A 16,751-nucleotide genomic window follows, 5' to 3' on the forward strand; every position below is an offset into this window, starting at 1 on the left:
ACTTCCCCCTGCCAGGGAACACCTGTGACACCAGGCAGCTGCGTGGAGGGCGGCCCCGAACCTCCCCCACACAGTCAGCCGTGTTCCGGAATTCTGAGTGTGGGGAGGATCCGTCTTCTGTCTGCAGCACCCGGGATCTCCAAGGAGCCCTTCGTGTGTCTTCCCCGAATCCCTCCCACTGCGGGCTGCCGGGGAAAGGCGGGGGTTTTGCTGGAAACTCAGGTAGCATCTAGTGCCTCCCCATGGACAGGGGAGGTAATTAGCCGTCTTCCCCCTACCAGGGAACACCTGTGACACCAGGAAGCTGTGTGGAGGGCGGCCCTAAACCTCACCCACACAGTCACCCGTGTTCCGGAATTCTGAGTGTGGGGAGGTTCCGTCTTCTGTCTGCAGCACCCGGGATCTCCTAGGAGCCCTTCGAGTGTCTTCCCAGAGTCCCTCCCTGTGCGGGCTGCCGGGGAAAGAATGGGGTTGTTCTGGAAACGCAGGTAGCATCTAGTGCCTCCCCAGGGACAGGGGAGGTAATTAGCGGACTTCCCCCTGCCAGGGAACACCTGTGACAACAGGCAGCTGCGTCGAGGTCGGCCCCGAACCTCCCCGACACAGTCAACCTTGTTCCGGAATTCTGAGTGTGGGGAGGTTCCGTCTTCTGTCTGCAGCACCCGGGATATCCTAGGAGCCTTTCGGGTGTCTTCCCAGAGTCCCTCCCTTTGCGGGCTGCCGGGGAAAGGATGGGGTTTTGCTGGAAACGCAGGTAGCATCTAGTGCCTCCCCATGAACAGGGGAGGTAATTAGCGGACTTCCACTTGCCAGGGATCACCTGTGACACCTGGCAGCTGCGTGGAGGGCGGCCCCGAACCTCCCCCACACAGTCATCCGTGTTCCGGAATTCTCAGTGTGGGGAGGTTCCGTCTTATGTCTGCAGAACCCGGGTTCACCCAGGAGCCCTTCGAGTGTCTTCTCCCAGTCCCTCACTGTGCGGGCTGCGGGGGAATGGCGGAGGTTGGGCTGGAAAATCAGGTAGCATCTTGTGCCTCCCCATGGACAAGGGAGGTAATTAGCGGACTTCCCCCTACCAGGGAACACCTGTGACACCAGGAAGGTGCGTGGAGTGCGGCACTAAACCTCACCCACTCAGTCACCCGTGTTCCGAAATTCTGAGTGTGGGGAGGTTCCGTCTTCTGTCTGCAGCACCCGGGATTTCCTAGGAGCCCTTCGAGTGTCTTCCCCCAGTCCGTCCCAGTGCGGGCTGCCGAGGAAAGAGGTGGTTGGGCTGGAAAAGCAGGTAGCATCTAGTGTCTCCCCATGGACAGGGGAGGTAATTAGCGGACTTCTCCCTGCCAGGGAACACCTGTGGCACCAGGCAGCTGCGTGGAGTGCGGCCCCTAACCTCACCACACAGTCACACGTGTTTCGGAATTCTGAGTGAGGGGAGGTTCCGTCTTCTGTCTGCAGCCCCCGGGATCTCCTAGGAACTCTTCGAGTGTCTTCCCCGAGTCCCTCCCATTGCGGGCTGCCGGGGAAAGGCGGGGGTTGGACTGGAAACGCAGGTAGCATCTAGTGCCTTCCCATGGACAGGGGAGGTAATTAGCGGACTTCCCCCTGCCAGGGAACACCTGAGACACCAGGCAGCTGCGTGTAGGTCGGCCCCGAACTTCCCCCACACAGTCAACCGTGTTCCGGAATTCTGAGTGTGGCGAGGTTCCGTCTTCTGTTTGCAGCACCCGGGATCTCCTAGGAGCCCTTCGAGTGTCTTCCCCCAGTCCGTCCCAGTGCGGGCTGCCGAGGAAAGGAGGGGGTGGGCTGGAAATGCAGGTAGCATCTAGTGCCTCCCCATGGACAGGGGAGGTAATTAGCGGACTTCTCCCTGCCAGGGAACACCTGTGACACCAGGCAGTTGCGTGGAGGGCGGCCCCGAACCTCCCCCACACAGTCATCCGTGTTTCGGAATTCTGAGTATGGGGAGGTTCCGCCTTATGTCTGCAGCACTCGCGTTCACCTAGGAGCCCTTCGAGTGTCTTCCCTCAGTCCCTCCCTGTGCGGGCTGCCGGGGAAAGGCGGGGGTTGGGCTGGAAATGCAGGTAGCATCTCGTGCCTCCCCATGGACTGGGGAGGTAATTAGCGGACTTCCCCCTGCCAGGGAACACCTGTGACACCAGGCAGCTGCGTGGAGGGCGGCCCCGAACCTCTCCCACGCAGTCAGACGTGTTCCGGGATTCTGAGTGTGGGGAGGTACCGTCTTCTGTCTGCAGCACCCGGGTTCTTCTAGGAGCCCTTCGAGTGTCTTCCCAGAGTCCATCCCTGTGCGGGCTGCCGGGGAAAGGAGGGGGTTGTGCTGGAAACGCAGGTAGCATCTAGTGCCTCCCCATGGACAGGGGAGGTAATTAGCGGACTTCCACCTGCCAGGGAACACCTGTGACACAAGCCAGCTGCGTGGAGGGCGGCACCGAACCTCCCACACACAGTCATTCGTGTTCCGGAATTCTGAGTGTGGGGAGGTTCCGTTTTATGTCTGCAGCACCCGGGTTCACCTAGGAGCCCTTCGAGTGTCTTCCCAGAGTCCCTCACTATGCGGGCTGCCGGGGAATGGCGGAGGTTGGGCTGGAAGAGCAGGTAGCATCATGTGCCACCCCATGGACAAGGGAGGTAATTAGCGGACTTCCCCCTGCCAGGGAACACCTGTGACCCCAGGCAGCTGCGTGGAGGGCGGCCCCGAACCTCTCCAACACAGTCAGCCGTGTTCCGGGATTCTGAGTGTGGGGAGGTTCTGTCTTTTGTCTGCAGCACCCGGGATCTCCTAGGAGCCCTTCGAGTGTCTTCCCCCAGTCCCTCCATGTGCGGGCTGACGGGGAACGGCGGGGGTTGGGCTGGAAACGCAGGTAGCATCTAGTTCCTCCCCATGGACAAGAGAGGTAATTAGCGGACTTCCCCCTGCCAGGGAACACCTGTGACACCAGGAAGCTGCGTGGACTGCGGCCCTAAACCTCACCCACACAGTCACCCGTGTTCCGGAATTCTGAGTGTGGGGAGGTTCCGTCTTCTGTCTGCAGCACACGGGATCTCCTAGGAGGCTTTCGAGTGTCTTCCCCGAGTCCCTCACAGTGCGGGCTGACGGGGATAGGCGGGGGTTGGGCTGCAAACGCAGGTAGCATCTAGTGCCTCCCCATGGACAGGGGAGGTAATTAGCGGACTTCCCCCTGCCAGGGAACACCTGTGACAACAGGCAGCTGCGGCGAGGTCGGCCCCGAACCTCCCCGACACAGTCAAACTTTTTCCGGAATTCTGAGTGTGGGGAGGTTCCGTCTTCTGTCTGCAGCACCCGGGATCTCCTAGGAGCCCTTCGAGTGTCTTCCCCCAGTCCCTCCCTGTGCGGGCTGCTGGGGAAAGGCGGGGGTTGGGCTGGAAACGCAGGTAGCATCTAGTGCCTCCCCATGGACAGGGGAGGTATTTAGCGGACTTCCCCCTGCCAGGGAACACCTGTGACACCAGGCAGCTGCGTGGAGGGCGGCCCCGAACCTCTCCAACTCAGTCAGCCGTGTTCCGGGATTATGAGTGTGGGGAGGTTCCGTCTTATGTCTGCAGCACCCGGGATCTCCTAGGAGCCCTTCGAGTGTCTTCCCCCAGTCCCTCCCTGTGCGGTCTGCAGGGGAAAGGCGGGGGTTTGGCTGGAAAAGCTGGTAGCATCTAGTGCCCCCCCATGGACAGGGGAGGTAATTAGCGGACTTCCCCCTGCCAGGGAACACCTGTGACACCAGGAAGCTGCGTGGAGTGCGGCCCTAAACCTCACCCACACAGTCACCCGTGTTCCGGAATTCTGAGTGTGGGGAGGTTCCGTCTTATGTCTGCAGCACCCGGGATCTCCTAGGAGCCCTTCGAGAGTCTTCCCCGAGTCCCTCACAGTGCGGGCAGCCAGAGAAAGGCGGGGGTTGGGCTGGAAACGCAGGTAGCATCTAGTGCATCCCCATGGACAGTGGAGGTAATTAGCAGACGTCCCCCTGCCAGGGAACACCTGTGACACCAGGCAGCTGCGTGGAGTTCGGCCCTGAACCTCCCCCACACAGTCAACCGTGTTCCGGAATTCTGAGTGTGGGGAGGTTCCGTCTTCTGTCTGCAGCACCCGGGATCTCCTAGGAGCCCTTCGAGTGTCTTCCCAGAGTCCCTCCCTGTGCGGGCTGCCGTGGAAAGGCGGGGGTTGTGCTGGAAACGCAGGTAGCATCTAGTGCCTCCCCATGGACAGGGGAGGTAATTAGCGGAATTCCACCTGCCAGGGAAAACCTGTGACACCAGGAAGCTGCGTGGAGGGCTGCCCCGAACCTCCCCCACACAGTCAGCCGTGTTCCGGAATTCTGAGTGTGGGGAGGATCCGTCTTCTGTCTGCAGCACCCGGGATCTCCAAGGAGCCCTTCGTGTGTCTTCCCCGAATCCCTCCCACTGCGGGCTGCCGGGGAAAGGCGGGGGTTTTGCTGGAAACTCAGGTAGCATCTAGTGCCTCCCCATGGACAGGGGAGGTAATTAGCCGTCTTCCCCCTACCAGGGAACACCTGTGACACCAGGAAGCTGTGTGGAGGGCGGCCCTAAACCTCACCCACACAGTCACCCGTGTTCCGGAATTCTGAGTGTGGGGAGGTTCCGTCTTCTGTCTGCAGCACCCGGGATCTCCTAGGAGCCCTTCGAGTGTCTTCCCAGAGTCCCTCCCTGTGCGGGCTGCCGGGGAAAGAATGGGGTTGTTCTGGAAACGCAGGTAGCATCTAGTGCCTCCCCATGGACAGGGGAGGTAATTAGCGGACTTCCCCCTGCCAGGGAACACCTGTGACAACAGGCAGCTGCGTCGAGGTCGGCCCCGAACCTCCCCGACACAGTCAACCTTGTTCCGGAATTCTGAGTGTGGGGAGGTTCCGTCTTCTGTCTGCAGCACCCGGGATATCCTAGGAGCCCTTCGGGTGTCTTCCCAGAGTCCCTCCCTTTGCGGGCTGCCGGGGAAAGGATGGGGTTTTGCTGGAAACGCAGGTAGCATCTAGTGCCTCCCCATGAACAGGGGAGGTAATTAGCGGACTTCCACTTGCCAGGGATCACCTGTGACACCAGGCAGCTGCGTGGAGGTCGGCTCCGAACCTCCCCCACACAGTCATCCGTGTTCCGGAATTCTCAGTGTGGGGAGGTTCCGTCTTATGTCTGCAGAACCCGGGTTCACCCAGGAGCCCTTCGAGTGTCTTCTCCCAGTCCCTCCCTGTGCGGGCTGCGGGGGAATGGCGGAGGTTGGGCTGGAAAATCAGGTAGCATCTTGTGCCTCCCCATGGACAAGGGAGGTAATTAGCGGACTTCACCCTGCCAGGGAACACCTGTGACACCAGGCAGCTGCGTGGAGGGCGGCCCCGAACCTCTCCAACACAGTCAGCCTTGTTCCGGGATTCTGAGTGTGGGGAGGTTCCATCTTATGTCTGCAGCACCCGGGATCTCCTAGGAGCCCTTCGAGTGTCTTCCCCCAGTCCCTTCCTGTGCGGGCTGCCGGGGAAAGTCGGGGGTTGGGCTGGAAACGCAGGTAGCATCTAGTGCCTCCCCATGGACAAGGGAGGTATTTAGCGGACTTCCCCCTGCCAGGGAACACCTGTGACACCAGGCAGCTGCGTGGAGGGCGGCCCCGAACCTCCCCCACACAGTCAGACGTGTTCCGGGATTCTGAGTGTGGGGAGGTTCCGTCTTATGTCTGCAGCACCCGGGTTCACCTAGGAGCCCTTCGAGTGTCTTCCCAGAGTCCCTCACTGTGCGGGCTGCCGGGGAATGGCGGAGGTTGGGCTGGAAGAGCAGGTAGCATCATGTGCCACCCCATGGACAAGGGAGGTAATTAGCGGACTTCCCCCTACCAGGGAACACCTGTGACACCAGGAAGGTGCGTGGAGTGCGGCACTAAACCTCACCCACTCAGTCACCCGTGTTCCGAAATTCTGAGTGTGGGGAGGTTCCGTCTTCTGTCTGCAGCACCCGGGATTTCCTAGGAGCCCTTCGAGTGTCTTCCCCCAGTCCGTCCCAGTGCGGGCTGCCGAGGAAAGAGGTGGTTGGGCTGGAAAAGCAGGTAGCATCTAGTGTCTCCCCATGGACAGGGGAGGTAATTAGCGGACTTCTCCCTGCCAGGGAACACCTGTGGCACCAGGCAGCTGCGTGGTGTGCGGCCCCTAACCTCACCACACAGTCACCCGTGTTCCGGAATTCTGAGTGTGGGGAGGTTCCGTCTTATGTCTGCAGCACCCGGGATCTCCTAGGAGCCCTTCGAGAGTCTTCCCCGAGTCCCTCACAGTGCGGGCAGCCAGAGAAAGGCGGGGGTTGGGCTGGAAACGCAGGTAGCATCTAGTGCATCCCCATGGACAGTGGAGGTAATTAGCAGACGTCCCCCTGCCAGGGAACACCTGTGACACCAGGCAGCTGCGTGGAGTTCGGCCCTGAACCTCCCCCACACAGTCAACCGTGTTCCGGAATTCTGAGTGTGGGGAGGTTCCGTCTTCTGTCTGCAGCACCCGGGATCTCCTAGGAGCCCTTCGAGTGTCTTCCCAGAGTCCCTCCCTGTGCGGGCTGCCGTGGAAAGGCGGGGGTTGTGCTGGAAACGCAGGTAGCATCTAGTGCCTCCCCATGGACAGGGGAGGTAATTAGCGGAATTCCACCTGCCAGGGAAAACCTGTGACACCAGGAAGCTGCGTGGAGGGCTGCCCCGAACCTCCCCCACACAGTCAGCCGTGTTCCGGAATTCTGAGTGTGGGGAGGATCCGTCTTCTGTCTGCAGCACCCGGGATCTCCAAGGAGCCCTTCGTGTGTCTTCCCCGAATCCCTCCCACTGCGGGCTGCCGGGGAAAGGCGGGGGTTTTGCTGGAAACTCAGGTAGCATCTAGTGCCTCCCCATGGACAGGGGAGGTAATTAGCCGTCTTCCCCCTACCAGGGAACACCTGTGACACCAGGAAGCTGTGTGGAGGGCGGCCCTAAACCTCACCCACACAGTCACCCGTGTTCCGGAATTCTGAGTGTGGGGAGGTTCCGTCTTCTGTCTGCAGCACCCGGGATCTCCTAGGAGCCCTTCGAGTGTCTTCCCAGAGTCCCTCCCTGTGCGGGCTGCCGGGGAAAGAATGGGGTTGTTCTGGAAACGCAGGTAGCATCTAGTGCCTCCCCATGGACAGGGGAGGTAATTAGCGGACTTCCCCCTGCCAGGGAACACCTGTGACAACAGGCAGCTGCGTCGAGGTCGGCCCCGAACCTCCCCGACACAGTCAACCTTGTTCCGGAATTCTGAGTGTGGGGAGGTTCCGTCTTCTGTCTGCAGCACCCGGGATATCCTAGGAGCCCTTCGGGTGTCTTCCCAGAGTCCCTCCCTTTGCGGGCTGCCGGGGAAAGGATGGGGTTTTGCTGGAAACGCAGGTAGCATCTAGTGCCTCCCCATGAACAGGGGAGGTAATTAGCGGACTTCCACTTGCCAGGGATCACCTGTGACACCAGGCAGCTGCGTGGAGGTCGGCTCCGAACCTCCCCCACACAGTCATCCGTGTTCCGGAATTCTCAGTGTGGGGAGGTTCCGTCTTATGTCTGCAGAACCCGGGTTCACCCAGGAGCCCTTCGAGTGTCTTCTCCCAGTCCCTCCCTGTGCGGGCTGCGGGGGAATGGCGGAGGTTGGGCTGGAAAATCAGGTAGCATCTTGTGCCTCCCCATGGACAAGGGAGGTAATTAGCGGACTTCACCCTGCCAGGGAACACCTGTGACACCAGGCAGCTGCGTGGAGGGCGGCCCCGAACCTCTCCAACACAGTCAGCCTTGTTCCGGGATTCTGAGTGTGGGGAGGTTCCATCTTATGTCTGCAGCACCCGGGATCTCCTAGGAGCCCTTCGAGTGTCTTCCCCCAGTCCCTTCCTGTGCGGGCTGCCGGGGAAAGTCGGGGGTTGGGCTGGAAACGCAGGTAGCATCTAGTGCCTCCCCATGGACAAGGGAGGTATTTAGCGGACTTCCCCCTGCCAGGGAACACCTGTGACACCAGGCAGCTGCGTGGAGGGCGGCCCCGAACCTCCCCCACACAGTCAGACGTGTTCCGGGATTCTGAGTGTGGGGAGGTTCCGTCTTATGTCTGCAGCACCCGGGTTCACCTAGGAGCCCTTCGAGTGTCTTCCCAGAGTCCCTCACTGTGCGGGCTGCCGGGGAATGGCGGAGGTTGGGCTGGAAGAGCAGGTAGCATCATGTGCCACCCCATGGACAAGGGAGGTAATTAGCGGACTTCCCCCTACCAGGGAACACCTGTGACACCAGGAAGGTGCGTGGAGTGCGGCACTAAACCTCACCCACTCAGTCACCCGTGTTCCGAAATTCTGAGTGTGGGGAGGTTCCGTCTTCTGTCTGCAGCACCCGGGATTTCCTAGGAGCCCTTCGAGTGTCTTCCCCCAGTCCGTCCCAGTGCGGGCTGCCGAGGAAAGAGGTGGTTGGGCTGGAAAAGCAGGTAGCATCTAGTGTCTCCCCATGGACAGGGGAGGTAATTAGCGGACTTCTCCCTGCCAGGGAACACCTGTGGCACCAGGCAGCTGCGTGGTGTGCGGCCCCTAACCTCACCACACAGTCACCCGTGTTCCGGAATTCTGAGTGTGGGGAGGTTCCGTCTTATGTCTGCAGCACCCGGGATCTCCTAGGAGCCCTTCGAGAGTCTTCCCCGAGTCCCTCACAGTGCGGGCAGCCAGAGAAAGGCGGGGGTTGGGCTGGAAACGCAGGTAGCATCTAGTGCATCCCCATGGACAGTGGAGGTAATTAGCAGACGTCCCCCTGCCAGGGAACACCTGTGACACCAGGCAGCTGCGTGGAGTTCGGCCCTGAACCTCCCCCACACAGTCAACCGTGTTCCGGAATTCTGAGTGTGGGGAGGTTCCGTCTTCTGTCTGCAGCACCCGGGATCTCCTAGGAGCCCTTCGAGTGTCTTCCCAGAGTCCCTCCCTGTGCGGGCTGCCGTGGAAAGGCGGGGGTTGTGCTGGAAACGCAGGTAGCATCTAGTGCCTCCCCATGGACAGGGGAGGTAATTAGCGGAATTCCACCTGCCAGGGAAAACCTGTGACACCAGGAAGCTGCGTGGAGGGCTGCCCCGAACCTCCCCCACACAGTCAGCCGTGTTCCGGAATTCTGAGTGTGGGGAGGATCCGTCTTCTGTCTGCAGCACCCGGGATCTCCAAGGAGCCCTTCGTGTGTCTTCCCCGAATCCCTCCCACTGCGGGCTGCCGGGGAAAGGCGGGGGTTTTGCTGGAAACTCAGGTAGCATCTAGTGCCTCCCCATGGACAGGGGAGGTAATTAGCCGTCTTCCCCCTACCAGGGAACACCTGTGACACCAGGAAGCTGTGTGGAGGGCGGCCCTAAACCTCACCCACACAGTCACCCGTGTTCCGGAATTCTGAGTGTGGGGAGGTTCCGTCTTCTGTCTGCAGCACCCGGGATCTCCTAGGAGCCCTTCGAGTGTCTTCCCAGAGTCCCTCCCTGTGCGGGCTGCCGGGGAAAGAATGGGGTTGTTCTGGAAACGCAGGTAGCATCTAGTGCCTCCCCATGGACAGGGGAGGTAATTAGCGGACTTCCCCCTGCCAGGGAACACCTGTGACAACAGGCAGCTGCGTCGAGGTCGGCCCCGAACCTCCCCGACACAGTCAACCTTGTTCCGGAATTCTGAGTGTGGGGAGGTTCCGTCTTCTGTCTGCAGCACCCGGGATATCCTAGGAGCCCTTCGGGTGTCTTCCCAGAGTCCCTCCCTTTGCGGGCTGCCGGGGAAAGGATGGGGTTTTGCTGGAAACGCAGGTAGCATCTAGTGCCTCCCCATGAACAGGGGAGGTAATTAGCGGACTTCCACTTGCCAGGGATCACCTGTGACACCAGGCAGCTGCGTGGAGGTCGGCTCCGAACCTCCCCCACACAGTCATCCGTGTTCCGGAATTCTCAGTGTGGGGAGGTTCCGTCTTATGTCTGCAGAACCCGGGTTCACCCAGGAGCCCTTCGAGTGTCTTCTCCCAGTCCCTCCCTGTGCGGGCTGCGGGGGAATGGCGGAGGTTGGGCTGGAAAATCAGGTAGCATCTTGTGCCTCCCCATGGACAAGGGAGGTAATTAGCGGACTTCACCCTGCCAGGGAACACCTGTGACACCAGGCAGCTGCGTGGAGGGCGGCCCCGAACCTCTCCAACACAGTCAGCCTTGTTCCGGGATTCTGAGTGTGGGGAGGTTCCATCTTATGTCTGCAGCACCCGGGATCTCCTAGGAGCCCTTCGAGTGTCTTCCCCCAGTCCCTTCCTGTGCGGGCTGCCGGGGAAAGTCGGGGGTTGGGCTGGAAACGCAGGTAGCATCTAGTGCCTCCCCATGGACAAGGGAGGTATTTAGCGGACTTCCCCCTGCCAGGGAACACCTGTGACACCAGGCAGCTGCGTGGAGGGCGGCCCCGAACCTCCCCCACACAGTCAGACGTGTTCCGGGATTCTGAGTGTGGGGAGGTTCCGTCTTATGTCTGCAGCACCCGGGTTCACCTAGGAGCCCTTCGAGTGTCTTCCCAGAGTCCCTCACTGTGCGGGCTGCCGGGGAATGGCGGAGGTTGGGCTGGAAGAGCAGGTAGCATCATGTGCCACCCCATGGACAAGGGAGGTAATTAGCGGACTTCCCCCTACCAGGGAACACCTGTGACACCAGGAAGGTGCGTGGAGTGCGGCACTAAACCTCACCCACTCAGTCACCCGTGTTCCGAAATTCTGAGTGTGGGGAGGTTCCGTCTTCTGTCTGCAGCACCCGGGATTTCCTAGGAGCCCTTCGAGTGTCTTCCCCCAGTCCGTCCCAGTGCGGGCTGCCGAGGAAAGAGGTGGTTGGGCTGGAAAAGCAGGTAGCATCTAGTGTCTCCCCATGGACAGGGGAGGTAATTAGCGGACTTCTCCCTGCCAGGGAACACCTGTGGCACCAGGCAGCTGCGTGGTGTGCGGCCCCTAACCTCACCACACAGTCACACGTGTTTCGGAATTCTGAGTGTGGGGAGGTTCCGTCTTCTGTCTGCAGCCCCCGGGATCTCCTAGGAACTCTTCGAGTGTCTTCCCCGAGTCCCTCCCATTGCGGGCTGCCGGGGAAAGGCGGGGGTTGGGCTGGAAACGCAGGTAGCATCTAGTGCCTTCCCATGGACAGGGGAGGTAATTAGCGGAATTCCCCCTGCCAGGGAACACCTGTGACACCAGGCAGCTGCGTGGAGGTCGGCCCCGAACTTCCCCCACACAGTCAACCGTGTTCCGGAATTCTGAGTGTGGCGAGGTTCCGTCTTCTGTTTGCAGCACCCGGGATCTCCTAGGAGCCCTTCGAGTGTCTTCCCCCAGTCCGTCCCAGTGCGGGCTGCCGAGGAAAGGAGGGGGTGGGCTGGAAACGCAGGTAGCATCTAGTGCCTCCCCATGGACAGGGGAGGTAATTAGCGGACTTCTCCCTGCCAGGGAACACCTGTGACACCAGGCAGTTGCGTGGAGGGCGGCCCCGAACCTCCCCCACACAGTCATCCGTGTTTCGGAATTCTGAGTGTGGGGAGGTTCCGCCTTATGTCTGCAGCACTCGGGTTCACCTAGGAGCCCTTCGAGTGTCTTCCCCCAGTCCCTCCCTGTGCGGGCTGCCGGGGAAAGGCGGGGGTTGGGCTGGAAATGCAGGTAGCATCTCGTGCCTCCCCATGGACTGGGGAGGTAATTAGCGGACTTCCCCCTGCCAGGGAACACCTGTGACACCAGGCAGCTGCGTGGAGGGCGGCCCCGAACCTCTCCCACGCAGTCAGACGTGTTCCGGGATTCTGAGTGTGGGGAGGTACCGTCTTCTGTCTGCAGCACCCGGGTTCTTCTAGGAGCCCTTCGAGTGTCTTCCCAGAGTCCATCCCTGTGCGGGCTGCCGGGGAAAGGAGGGGGTTGTGCTGGAAACGCAGGTAGCATCTAGTGCCTCCCCATGGACAGGGGAGGTAATTAGCGGACTTCCACCTGCCAGGGAACACCTGTGACACAAGCCAGCTGCGTGGAGGGCGGCCCCGAACCTCCCACACACAGTCATTCGTGTTCCGGAATTCTGAGTGTGGGGAGGTTCCGTTTTATGTCTGCAGCACCCGGGTTCACCTAGGAGCCCTTCGAGTGTCTTCCCAGAGTCCCTCACTATGCGGGCTGCCGGGGAATGGCGGAGGTTGGGCTGGAAGAGCAGGTAGCATCATGTGCCACCCCATGGACAAGGGAGGTAATTAGCGGACTTCCCCCTGCCAGGGAACACCTGTGACCCCAGGCAGCTGCGTGGAGGGCGGCCCCGAACCTCTCCAACACAGTCAGCCGTGTTCCGGGTTTCTGAGTGTGGGGAGATTCCGTCTTTTGTCTGCAGCACCCGGGATCTCCTAGGAGCCCTTCGAGTGTCTTCCCCCAGTCCCTCCCTGTGCGAGATGCTGGGGAAAGGCGGGGGTTGGGCTGGAAAAGCAGGTAGCATCTAGTGCCTCCCCATGGACAGGGGAGGTAATTAGCGGACTTCCCCCTGCCAGGGAACACCTGTGACACCAGGAAGCTGCGTGGAGTGCGGCCCTAAACCTCACCCACACAGTCACCCGTGTTCCGGAAATCTGAGTGTGGGGAGGTTCCGTCTTCTGTCTGCAGCACCCGGGATCTCCTAGGAGCCCTTCGAGTGTCTTCCCCCAGTCCGTCCCATTGCGGGCTGCCGAGGAAAGGAGGGGGTTGGGCTGGAAACGAAGGTAGCATCTAGTGCCTCCCCATGGACAGGGGAGGTAATTAGCGGAGTTCTCCCTGCCAGGGAACACCTGTGACACCAGGCAGCTGCGTGGAGGGTGGCCCCGAACCTCCCCCACACAGTCAGCCGTGTTCCGGAATTCTGAGTGTGGGGAGGTTCCGTCTTCTGTCTGCAGCACCCGGGATCTCCTAGGAGCCCTTCGAGTGTCTTCCCCGAGTCCCTCCCAGTGCGGGCTGCCGGGGAAAATCGGGGGTTGGGCTGGAAACCCAGGTAGCATCTAGTGCCTCCCCATGGACAGGGGAGGTAATTAGCGGACTTCTCCCTGCCAGGGAACACCTGTGACACCAGGCAGCTGCGTGGAGGGCGGCCCCGAACCTCCCCCACACAGTCAGCCGTGTTCCGGAATTCTGCGTGTGGGGAGGTTCCGTCTTATGTCTGCAGCACCCGGGTTCACCTAGGAGCCGTTCGAGTGTCTTCCCCCAGTCCCTCCCTGTGCGGGCTGCCGGGGAATGGCGGAGGTTGGGCTGGAAAAGCAGGTAGCATCATGTGCCACCCAATGGACAAGGGAGGTAATTAGCGGACTTCCCCCTGCCAGGGAACACCTTTGACACCAGACAGCTGCGTGGAGGGCGGCCCCGAACCTCTCCAACACAGTCAGCCGTGTTCCGGGTTTCTGAGTGTGGGGAGATTCCGTCTTTTGTCTGCAGCACCCGGGATCTCCTATCAGCCCTTCGAGTGTCTTCCCCGAGTCCCTCACAGTGCGGGCTGCCGGGGATAGGCGGGGGTTGGGCTGCAAACGCAGGTAGCATCTAGTGCCTCCCCATGGACAGGGGAGGTAATTAGCGGACTTCCCCCTGCCAGGGAACACCTGTGACAACAGGCAGATGCGTCGAGGTCGGCACCGAACCTCCCCGACACAGTCAACCTTGTTCCGGAATTCTGAGTGTGGGGAGGTTCCGTCTTCTGTCTGCAGCACCCGGGATATCCTAGGAGCCCTTCGGGTGTCTTCCCAGAGTCCCTCCCTTTGCGGGCTGCCGGGGAAAGGATGGGGTTTTGCTGGAAACGCAGGTAGCATCTAGTGCCTCCCCATGAACAGGGGAGGTAATTAGCGGACTTCCACCTGCCTGGGATCACCTGTGACACCAGGCAGCTGCGTGGAGGGCGGCCCCGAACCTCCCCCACACAGTCATCCGTGTTCCGGAATTCTCAGTGTGGGGAGGTTCCGTCTTATGTCTGCAGAACCCGGGTTCACCCAGGAGCCCTTCGAGTGTCTTCTCCCAGTCCCTCCCTGTGCGGGCTGCGGGGGAATGGCGGAGGTTGGGCTGGAAAATCAGGTAGCATCTTGTGCCTCCCCATGGACAAGGGAGGTAATTAGCGGACTTCACCCTGCCAGGGAACACCTGTGACACCAGGCAGCTGCGTGGAGGGCGGCCCCGAACCTCTCCAACACAGTCAGCCTTGTTCCGGGATTCTGAGTGTGGGGAGGTTCCATCTTATGTCTGCAGCACCCGGGATCTCCTAGGAGCCCTTCGAGTGTCTTCCCCCAGTCCCTTCCTGTGCGGGCTGCCGGGGAAAGTCGGGGGTTGGGCTGGAAACGCAGGTAGCATCTAGTGCCTCCCCATGGACAAGGGAGGTATTTAGCGGACTTCCCCCTGCCAGGGAACACCTGTGACACCAGGCAGCTGCGTGGAGGGCGGCCCCGAACCTCACCCACACAGTCAGACGTGTTCCGGTATTCTGAGTGTGGGGAGGTTCCGTCTTTTGTCTGCAGAACCCGGGATCTCCTAGGAGCCCTTCGAGAGTCTTCCCCGAGTCCCTCCAAGTGCGTGCAGCCGGGGAGAGGCGGGGGTTGGGCTGGAAAAGCAGGTAGCATCTAGTGCCTCCCCATGGACAAGGGAGGTAATTAGCGGAATTCCCCCTGCCAGGGAACACCTGTGACACCAGGAAGCTGCGTGGAGTGCGGCCCTAAACCTCACCCACACAGTCAGCCGTGTTCCGGAATTCTGAGTGCAGGGAGGTTCCGTCTTCTGTCTGCAGCACCCGGGATCTCCTAGGAGCCCTTCGAGTGTCTTCCCCCAGTCCGTACCAGTGCGGGCTGCCGAGGAAAGGAGGGGGTTGGGCTGGACACGCAGGTAGCATCTAGTGCCTCCCCATGGACAGGGGAGGTAATTAGCGGAATTCTCCCTGCCAGGGAACACCTGTGACAACAGGCAGCTGCGTGGAGGGCGGCCCCGAACCTCCCCCACACAGTCAGCCGTGTTCCGGAATTCTGAGTGTGGGGAGGTTCCGTCTTCTGTCTGCAGCACCCGGGATCTCCTAGGAGCCCTTCGAGTGTCTTCCCCGAGTCCCTCCCAGTGCGGGCTGCCGGGGAAAGGCGGGGGTTGGGCTGGAAAAGCAGGTAGCATCTAGTGCCTCCCCATGGACAAGGGAGGTAATTAGAGGACTTCCCCCTGCAAGGGAACAACTGTGACACCAGGAAGCTGCGTGGAGGGCGGCCCCGAACCTCCCCCACACAGTCACCCGTGTTCCGGAATTCTGAGTGTGGGAAGGTTCCGTCTTTTGTCTGCAGCAACCGGGATCTCCAAGGAGGCCTTCGAGAGTCTTCCCCGAGTCCCTCCCAGTGCGGGAATCCAGGGAAAGTAGGGGGTTGTGCTGGAAACGCAGGTAGCATCTAGTGCCTCCCCATGGACAGGGGAGGTAATTAGCGGACTTCCACCTGCCAGGTAACACCTGTGACACAAGGCAGCTGCGTGGAGTGCGTCCCCGAACCTCCCCCACACAGTCATCCGTGTTCCGGAATTCTGAGTGTGGGGAGGTTCCGTCTTATGTCTGCAGCACCCGGGTTCACCTAGGAGCCCTTCGAGTGTCTTCCCCCATTCCCTCCCTGTGTGGGCTGCCGGGGAATGGCGGAGGTTGGGCTGGAAAAGCAGGTAGCCTCTTGTGCCTCCCCATGGACAAGGGAGGTATTTAGCGGACTTCCCCCTGCCAGGGAACACCTGTGACACCAGGCAGCTGCGTGGAGGGCGGCCCCGAACCTCCCCCACACAGACATCCGTGTTCCGGAATTCTGAGTGTGGGGAGGTTCCGTCTTCGGTCTGCAGCACCCGGGATCTCCTAGGAGCCCTTCGAGTGTCTTCCCCAATCCCTCCCACTGCGGGCTGCCGGGGAAAGTCGGGGGTTGGGCTGGAAACTCAGGTAGCATCTAGTTCCTCCCCATGGACAGGGGAGGTAATTAGCGGTCTTCCCCCTACGAGGGAACACCTGTGACACCAGGAAACTGTGTGGAGGGCGGCCCTAAACTTCCTCCACACAGTCAGCCGTGTTCCGGAATTCTGAGTGTGGGGAGGTTCCGTCTTCTGTCTGCAGCACCCGGGATCTCCTAGGAGCCCTTCGAGTGTCTTCCCAGAGTCCCTCCCTGTGCGGGCTGCCGGGGAAAGACGGGGGTTGTGTTGGAAACGCAGGTAGCATCTAGTGCCTCCCCATGGACAGGGGAGGTAATTAGCGGACTTCCACCTGCCAGGGAACACCTGTGACAAAAGGCAGCTGCGTGGAGTGCGGCCCCGAACCTCCCCCACACAGTCATCCGTGTTCCGGAATTCTGAGTGTGGGGAGGTTCCGTCTTATGTCTGCAGCACCCGGGTTCGCCTAGGAGCCCTTCGAGTGTCTTCCCCCAGTCCCTCCCTGTGCGGGCTGCCAGGGAATTGCGGAGGTTGGGCTGGAAAAGCAGGTAGCATCTTGTGCCTCCCCAAGGACAAGGGAGTTAATTAGCGGACTTCCACCTGCCAGGGAACACCTGTGACACCAGGCAGCTGCGTGGAGGGCGGTCCCGAACCTCTCCAACACAGTCAGCCGTGTTCCGGGATTCTGAGTGTGGGGAGGTTCCGTCTTTTGTCTGCAGCACCCGGGATCTCCTAGGAGCCCTTCGAGTGTCTTCCCCCAGTCCCTCCCTGTGCGGGCTGCCGGGGAACGGCGGGGGTTGGCCGGGAATAGCAGGTAGCATCTAGTGCCTCCCCATGGACAAGGGAGGTAATTAGCGGACTT

This window comes from Camelus bactrianus, unplaced genomic scaffold, assembly GCF_048773025.1.
Source record: "Camelus bactrianus isolate YW-2024 breed Bactrian camel unplaced genomic scaffold, ASM4877302v1 HiC_scaffold_42, whole genome shotgun sequence".
NCBI classification, from domain to species: domain Eukaryota; kingdom Metazoa; phylum Chordata; class Mammalia; order Artiodactyla; family Camelidae; genus Camelus; species Camelus bactrianus.